The sequence below is a fragment of the Salmo salar genome, chromosome 03 (assembly GCF_965601325.2).
Source record: "Salmo salar chromosome 03, fSalSal1, whole genome shotgun sequence".
Taxonomy (NCBI): Eukaryota; Metazoa; Chordata; class Actinopteri; order Salmoniformes; family Salmonidae; genus Salmo; species Salmo salar.
Genome location: NC_138293.1, coordinates 80,175,854 through 80,184,781, shown reverse-complemented (window position 1 = coordinate 80,184,781; position 8,928 = coordinate 80,175,854). Strand labels below are relative to the sequence as shown.

Genomic DNA, 8,928 nt, shown 5'->3' with positions numbered 1-8,928 from the left:
AATGGGTCATGGATGGGTATTCCAGCATGACAATGACCCAAAACACACGGCCAAGGCAACAAATGAGTGGCTCGAAAACAAGCACATTAAGGTCCTGGAGTGGCCTAGCCAGTCTCCAGACATTAATCCCATAGAAAATCTGTGGAGGGAGCTGAAGGTTCGAGTTGCTAAACGTCAGCCTCAAAACCTTAATGACTTGGAGAAGATCTGCAAAGAGGAGTGGTACAAGATCCCTCCTGAGATGTGTGCAAACTTGGTGGCCAACTATAAGAAACGTCTGACCTCTATGATTGCCAACAAGGGTTTTGCCACCAAGTACTAAGTCATGTTTTGCAGAGGGGTCAAATACTTATTTCCCTCATTAAAATGCAAATAATTTTATAACATTTTTGACATACGTTTTTCCGGATTTTTTTGTTGTTATTCTGTCTCTCACTGTTCAAATAAACCTACCATTAAAATTATAGACTGATAATTTCTTTGTCAGTGGGCAAACATACAAAATCAGCAGGGGATCAAATACTTTTCCCCCTCACCGTATACCTGCTGGAGCGCGTGCTACAGGTGGGTGCTGCTATGGTGACCAGTGAGCTGAGATATGGGGGGACTTTACCTAGCAGGGTCTTGTAGATGACCTGGAGCCAGTGGGTTTTGCGACGAGTATGAAGCGAGGGCCAGCCAACGAGAGCGTACAGGTCGCAGTGGTGGGTAGTATATGGGGCTTTGGTGACAAAACGGATGGCACTGTGATAGACTACATCCAATTTGCTGAATAGAGTGTTGGAGGCTATTTTGTAAATGACATCGCCGAAGTCAAGGATCGGTGATGTGTCCGCTGAGGCTGGGAGCCCTCCAGTGACTGGTTATAATGATTTCATCAGCCCATTCTGACACTGCCACCCTTTGCTGCACAGGAGTTGAGACTTCTCTGATGGGACAGCCTCTGGCAATGTACAAAGGGCTCCACAATAAATTGCACATCTGCTCATATCCAGGCATTTTAGAACATTCCATTTTCTGCCAACATCTCTGATGGCATGCTGACTGCATTAATGTCCAATTACACGCTCCCTCAACTTGAGACGTTTAACTCTTTGACAAAACTGCTCATTTAAAACAGGCCTTTTATTGTCCATAGCACAAGGTGCACCTGTGTAATGATCATGCGGTTTAATCAGCTTCCTGATATGCCACACTTGTCAGGTGGTTGGATTATCTTGGCAAAGGAGAAATGCTCACTAACAGGGATGTAAACACATTTGTGCACAACATTTGAGAAGCTTTTTGTGCGTATGGACATTTTCTGGGATTTTTTTCAGCTCATGAAACATGGGACCAACACTACATGTTGCATTTACATTTTTGTTCAGTATATAAACGCAACATGCAACAATTTCTATGATTTTACTAAGTTACAGTTCATATAAGGAAATCAGTGAACTGAAATATTCATTAGGCCCTAATCTATGGATTTCACATGACTGAGAATACAGATATGCATATGTTGGTCACAGATACCTTAAAAAAGAGGTAAGGGTGTGGATCAGAAAACCAGTCAGTATCTAGTGTGACCACCGTTTATCTCACACAGCGCAACATCTCCTTTGCATAGAGTTGATCAGGCTGTTGATTGTGGACTGTGGTTGTCCCATTCCACTTCAATGTCTGTGTGAAGTTGCTAGATATTGGCGGGAACTGAAACACACTGTCCTACACGTCAATCCAGAGCATCCCAAACATGCTCAATGGGTGACATGTCTGTAGAGTATGCAGGCCATGAAAGAACTGGGACATTTTCAGCTTCAAGGAATTGTGTACAGATCCTTGTGACATGGGGCCGTGCATGATCATGCACATTATCCTGCACGGCCCCCACATGAGGTGATGGCGGGGGATGAATGGCATGACAATGAGCCTCAGGATCTCGTCACTGCACGCCCACACAACGCCGTACATGCTGTCTGCCAGTTGAAACTGTGATTCATCCGTGAAGAGCACACTCATCCAGCGTGCCAGTGGCCATTAAAGGTGAGCATTTTCCCACTGCAGTCGGTTACGACGCCAAACTACAGTCAGGTCAAGACCCTGGTGAGGAAGACAAGCACGCAGATGAGCCTCCCTGAGACGGTTTCTGACAGTTTGTTCAGAAATTCTTCAGTTGTGCAAACCCACAGTTTCATCAGCTGTCCGGGTGGCTGGTCTCAGATGATCCCGCAGGTGAAGAAGCCGGATGTGGAGGTCCTGGGCTGGCGTGGTTACATGTGGTCTGTGGTTGTAAAGCCGGTTAGACGTACTACCAAATTCTTTAAAACGACGTTGGAGGCGGCTTAAGGTAGATGTGGGGGAGGGCTAACAGTAGAGAAATGAACATTCAATTCTCTGTTAACAGCTCTGGTGGACATTCCTGTTGTCAGCATGCCAATTGCACTCTCCTTCAAAACTTGAGACATCTGTGGCATTGTGTTATGACACAACTGCACATTTTAGAGTGACCTTTAATTGCCCCAGCACAAGGTGCACTTGGGTAATGGTCATGCTGTTTAATCAGCTTCTTGATATGCCACACCTGTCAGGTAGATGGATTATCTTGGCCAAGCTGAAATTCTCACTAATAGGGATGTGTGTGTGTGTGCAATAACATTTGATTTGATTTAATGATACACAACATCAACAGAATTCCCATCCCCAAACACATCTCATAACAGGAGGTGTCTACAGATAAGCCTTGACTGACTTCACTGCATCCTGACTCCATTACATTCCCATCCAATGAGGACATCAAATAAAATATCACATGCATGAGTGAAACTAAATTTAAAAAAAATAACAGATACCAGTACATTGTTTTAGAAATTATGAGCACAGGGCTCTCCATTTTACTGAACTGATTACAGTTATGCATAGCAGTACATGCTAGGAGGCTAATCAGTGTTATTGGGAATGATGATATCCTCAGAGCTGCATTAGTAGACGGGACCTGACCATGAAAGAGGAGGTTTTACAACACATGACAGACAGAGAGGAGAGAGAGAGAGAAACAACACAAGTTCAGGACTGTGGACCATTTCACAGCGCCGCCTTGTCTTTTGATACACACGTTGAAGATTTGATCAAAACCCCCTGTAAGAGAGATTATTTCCCCTCCTAAAAAGTCCCGGGCACCATCAGAGGGTTATTTGTCCTGGGTTTTGTCTGTTAGAAGTGCACTCTGTGTCTAAGCCTGTTGTGGCCAGAGTGAGTGGGATGGGAGACATGAAAGGGAAGGGAGTGAAGGGGGGTAAAGGAAAGTTCACAGAACATTTAGGGACGTCCAATTTTCCCATTTTCCCATCGGCTTTCCTGAGAGGAGAGAGGAGGGTGTGTTTTGGGCACACATAGAGGGGCAGACGTAACGGGGTGTCAGAGATGGGGTCCAGAGGGACTGGGAGTGGGAGCAGAGGAACGACAGCTTTTAGGACAGTAATTGTAGGTCTTTTATAACATCTCTATTGCAGAAAGACTCCAGCCAGCCTGACTGACTAGACACTAATACTATCCCACAATCTGGAGGAAGAGGTGCCATTACATTACACACAAAGGCATAGCACACAGCAATCTGAGATAGCATAGCAATCTGACGATGTACGATATGGGTTGTTATTTGTTAACCATCTCTTTACAGTCTCAATGGAGCTTGATAATCTAGGCTACACAGCATTATGAAAAACAGTTGTTCACTATCGTGGTATTCTAGCCATCTCAGATCCTTAGAGGATTGCTCCTATTGCAGCACCTTCTAGATGGAGATATTAAACCCTGTTTGTTGATGCGCTCCAACACTCCAAAAACAAATACAGGTCTGCCTGAGCTGATTATATAGCTATCGTGCGACCACACACACACTATTGATCCATGGCTATACATACCATACAACAGTCAGGCCTGTTCTCCTGTTCTCGTCTCTCGTGTTAACCATGAGACAATGACCAGTCTAACCACCATCAGCACCACACATTCATCCATAATTCATCTCCCTGGTGCTAATTAAAACTAGCGCTAGCCAGCTTCCCCATGCGCCTTTGAATGGGCTTGTTAAAGTCTCTAATCTACCACCCCTCCCCCTTGAAGCCATTAGTCAGACACCCGGGTAAACAGGGAACAAATTGAATCCGACATCGCTCGCAATCTGTACACAATTAGTGTGATTTGCCTGCAATGACAGAGACACCAAAGAGAGAGGGATGGAGAGCGAGAGCAGGAGAGGCGGGGTAGTGGAGGAGCTGTCACCGTGTCTCCTGTCAGAGACAAAGAGTTCATCGACAGTTTAAACAGAGGGAAAATGGGGCTATTTCTGTTTTATTTAAAGATTCTGTGGCAACAATGAAAGCAGACGTTTTGGGAGGAAGTTGACAGATCCCAGGTGCTGGATGTGGAGCTGAGCCGATACACCCCTGGTGAAATGAAACTAACAGGGTGCTACTCAGACTTCACAGCCATTTCTACCAAGACTACAAGGAGCTTTGAAGAGGGTCTGAGTAGGATGCTGGAGAGCTATTTGTCTTAGTGGAGGAGCCCAGGGAGGAGGGAAGGAGAAAAGGGTGTGAGTCCAGCCCAAAACACAGATGTAGTGTCAGGGTGGGAGTGGTGAAGGGTGCAGGGAGCATCACTCTTGTTATCCCTACCTTCTGCACTGTCTCACTTTACTGTGCGTTTGTCCTCTATCATTTCAATTCATGGTTTTATGTCTGGGCGGTACTATAACCTCCCTACAGATGATATTATGGATGTATGTGTGAATTTATCTCAAATATCAAATAATCAAACAAATTAAATAATTAATATAATTCATTGATAAATCAGTAAGCACTCTGACCTTCTGCACGTCTGCGTCGTGCTTCTGCTGCATCTTCAGTTTCTCCTCCTGGTGCTTGGCCTCCAGGACTTTAGTCTTCATCTCAGCCTGCACAGAGACACACAGCACCATGACAGACAGGGGAGTCAATACACACATCATCAAATGCAGCACAGGAGATGGAAAAAATAGCAACGGCAACATCCGCTGCCCCTGTTTTGACTAACTAGGCCAATTTCAGATATTTATTGTTGATGGTGCATAGAGCATCAGCGGTGTCAATGACTCAAGCTTCATAAACATTTCAAAACATATTTATCTACAAACAGGACTTCAAACGTGTGTAGGAGGGATGTACCAGACCCAACAGAGTGAGTGAGTGAGTGAGTGAGTGAGTGAGTGAGTGAGTGAGTGAGTGAGTGAGTGAGTGAGTGAGTGAGTGAGTGAGTGAGTGAGTGTGAGTGTGAGTGTGTGTGTGTGTGTGTGTGTGTGTGTGTGTGTGTGTGTGTGTGTGTGAGATAACAGTGAATTAGTCAGTGACAGGAACAGGCTTGGCCAGAGAGAACCATGCATTATGTAGGCTACAGTTATCCACAGTCGGCTCCTTTCAGTTCAGCTCAATATACAGGGGATCAACAGTTCAACCGTCTGAATCTGCATGTCAAGACAGAGCCCTTCATTCACTCCCACAATGCCACAGGAAAATAATACACACTTAGTTAATACGCCAGAAGTGTACACACACAGACAAAGTAACACACATCTACAATAGTAATTCTAAATATTTATACTCACACACTCAAACCAGGTAGACACATGAACACCCACTTTCAGATACGGCTTGCTATTACAGAGTGGCCTTAATACTAAACGACATGCACATACCTTCTCAGTGACTTCCTAACACAGCTCCTCCTAAGTCATATATCCCTGTCATCAGCCCTGCCAGAGGTCATATTGCTTTGTGGCTTCAGGTTTCCTGATTATTTACCAGGAAATACTGGCGGACTCGGGCCTCTCATCTGGCTAACGAGACTCTCTCACCAACACGTGTGGAGAGTGATAGGAGAGGCCACCCTGTCCCATGGCTAAGCCATGTGTGACCATCTTCCCCTACTTCTTTGAACTGCCGCTGGTGCTTGTTGTGTTGTTGGCTCACTGTGTCTAGTAGTCTACCTGATCTGATTGTCCCTGGGTGAGGAGAAGGCATGACATGTGCTCCTGATCTGGTGTGCCATTGTAGAACTATCTGGCCTCAGGACTTGGCAGCTCTGGGGCCAACAGACACACAGTCATCCAGTCAGTGGAAAAAAAGAGTTTGCTAACGTTGTCAACACAAACGGGAATTAGACAGGATGAGTTCCTATTGCTTTGTGACTAATGTACTTACAGGTTTTAGTCACTGGAGGGTTTGATGCATTGCTCAACTCTGGGGCTCAGTGACAAATACGTCCTTCCAGGTTGGAAGGGCAGTCATGTAACCTGTATCTGTGGAGGTAGCTTAGATGGTTAAGTCCCCTATTGTATTGACATTTGATAAACTAGCCAATACCTGCCCCATTCATTCTCACAATAACGCTAATGTTTGCTTTCGAGCAACAAGGATCTGTATCGTACTCATTCCCAGGGTCTTCTACATTCAAACTAGATGAGTCCTATTGTAAACTACTGCTGCCATTATCCCACAACTTCAACTAAATCTGCTAGACTTATCCTCCTTCAATGGTGCCATGTGAAGTTCCCTCTCGTTTCACTTTCTTTTGTATTGAATTACCCATTTTCTTGTGCAATCTCTGAGACCACAGGAGACTTGTTGGAGGAGAGATTAGGCTGATTGAGATGAGGGAGTCTAGTAGATTTTTCCAGCAGCGCTCCAAAACAAGTGGGTGTCACTCTCGCATCACCTCTTCAAATGGGCTTTTTAGAAAGTTTGTCAAACTACATCAGGGGCGTTTGAAAAATGGTTTATAGAGGAAACAGAAAGAGTGAAGAAGAGAGGGAGAGAGGAGGAGGGAGAGAGGAAAAGCAGGAAGGAGAGAGTAGGAAGGAGAGGAGGAGCGAGAGAGGAGGGAGAGAGGAAGGAGCGAGAGGAGGAGCGAGAGAGTAGGAGGAAGGAGAGAGTAGGAGCGAGAGAGGAGGAACGAGAGAGAGGAGCGAGAGAGGAGGACAAGTGAGAGAGGAGGAAGGAGAGAGAAGGAGTGGGAGAGGAGGAGCAAAAGAAGAGGAGCGAAAGAGTAGGAAGGAGAGAGTAGAAAGGAGAGAGGAGGAGAGATGAGATAAAGAGGAAGGAGAGAGGACGAAGGAAATAGGAGGAGCGAGAGAGGCCCAGCGCGAGAGGAGCAGGGAGAGAGGAGGAGGAAGGAGAGAGGAGGAGGAAGGAGAGAGGAGGAAGGAGAGTTGGGAGAGAGGAGGAGCGAGAGCGTCAGGAGGAAGAAGAGAGTCGGAAGGAGCGAGAGAGTCGGAAGGAGAGGAGGAAGGATAGAAAGAGGAAGGAGAGAAAGAGGGAGAGAGGAGGAAGGAGAGGAGAGGCGAGAGAGGAGAGGCGAGAGAGGAGGAGTGAGAGAGGAGGAGCGAGAGAGGACAAGAAGAGAGGACGAAGGAGAGAGGACGAAGGAGAGAGGAGGGGGGAGAGGGGAGAGAGAGGACCAATGAGAGAGGAGGGAGAGAGGATGAGGAAGAGAGGATGAGGGAGAGAGGAGGAATGAGAGAGGAGAGAGAGAGGAGGAGGGAGGATGAATGAGAGAGGAGGAGCGAAATAGGAGGAAGGAGAGAGGAGGAAGGAGAGAGACGCGCACATCTCAGGTTTCTGAGATTCTTCAAAACCAGGCATCTCTGTGTGACACTGGCTTTTCTTTTGAAAAGTTGTTTCTCTCTTAGATGCCATGTTGTTGACACCAAGCTCAGGAGAGGAGAGGAGATGAGGGAAGGATGAGAGAGAAGGTAAAGACGGAAGGTGTGTTGAGAAAGGAAAGGATAGAGAGGGAGGAGGGAGATGAAAAGAAAAAGCGAAAGACAGAAGCAGCTGCTCTCACTTTTCTTTTCTCAGAAGCGACCCTGGGTCGAGCCTTTTTCCCCCTTGGGGAACGCGCTCACAAAATGTCTGCTAACTGCTGGGCCCACAAAGCACGGTTGTGTTTGTGTATCTTGCTCTGCAGCAGAACTACAATGCCCTGATAGAGCTTTCATCTTCCATAAACACAGATGTTAGAGAATATTCCCTCTGCAGTGCCCTGCTAGCTATCTACTGAACACCATTAACATGCCATTCCTCCACTGGGAGGAGAAGCTAATGGATCTTAGCATGACAATTGTACTTTGAGGTAAAATGCAAAACACTACAACGAACAAAGTTTTTAAAAGGAAAGACTTTTGAATGTCACTTAATGTCATAGTAATATTGGGCTTCAGTGGAAACAACAGACAGAACATTTCTTCCTAAAACAACTCACTACTACTATTCAACATTGAGGTCCCTTTAAGGACATAAAGTGCATAACTGTAACAAAAACAATACCCATTCAATCTAAGAAAAGCCAGACTGAGTACCATACGCCTGCCTTTGGATTGTCGGCCATTTTGCACTAAAAGCCACTACATAGAGAGCTCCCTTAGGAACTCCACAAGGCCCAGTGTTGTCCTTTAACCACAATCATACAATCAGATAAGAGGGGCTAGTCGTCTGAATCAAACACAGAGCTGAGAGGCCTTCCCATAGGACCCAGGCATGGAAGCAGTTGCATCATTATTCCTTTGGAAAGCATGGGCAGATTGGAAACTGAACCTCAGCTCCAGACCCGTTTGGCCGAGCTGCAGCCATTAGAGGAAGAATCACACAGAGCCCTGTGATGGTGCATGTGATGAGAACCCCAGGAGTACCAGGGGAAATGTACTCTCTCTCTCTCGCTCTGTTTGCATGCATCAACCCATCTGCATCTGCCAAAGCAATCACATCACGTAGGCCTAATTCTAACCCTATGGGTGGGACTGGCTGAATGGTCTTGGATCATTTCATTGAATATGCCACGACCCCATCCCATAGCACCTGTGGTGTGAGCCCAGCACAGTAAGGGTGTGTGTAGAGGGGATTATAAGGACTA

The 8,928-nt window shown here is 46.1% G+C and overlaps 1 protein-coding gene across 1 annotated transcript in view; it reads right to left on the bottom strand.

The window, feature by feature from the left end:
* Nucleotides 1–330: 330 nt before the first annotated feature.
* The window catches only part of LOC106601769 (centrosomal protein of 112 kDa), a 53,864-nt gene continuing 45,266 nt past the window's right edge, over nt 331–8,928 (bottom strand). Inside the window, exon 8 of the mRNA XM_082972798.1 lies at nt 331–4,939. The gene's annotated coding sequence lies outside the window, so the exon portion shown is untranslated. The remainder of the gene's footprint in view (nt 4,940–8,928) is intronic.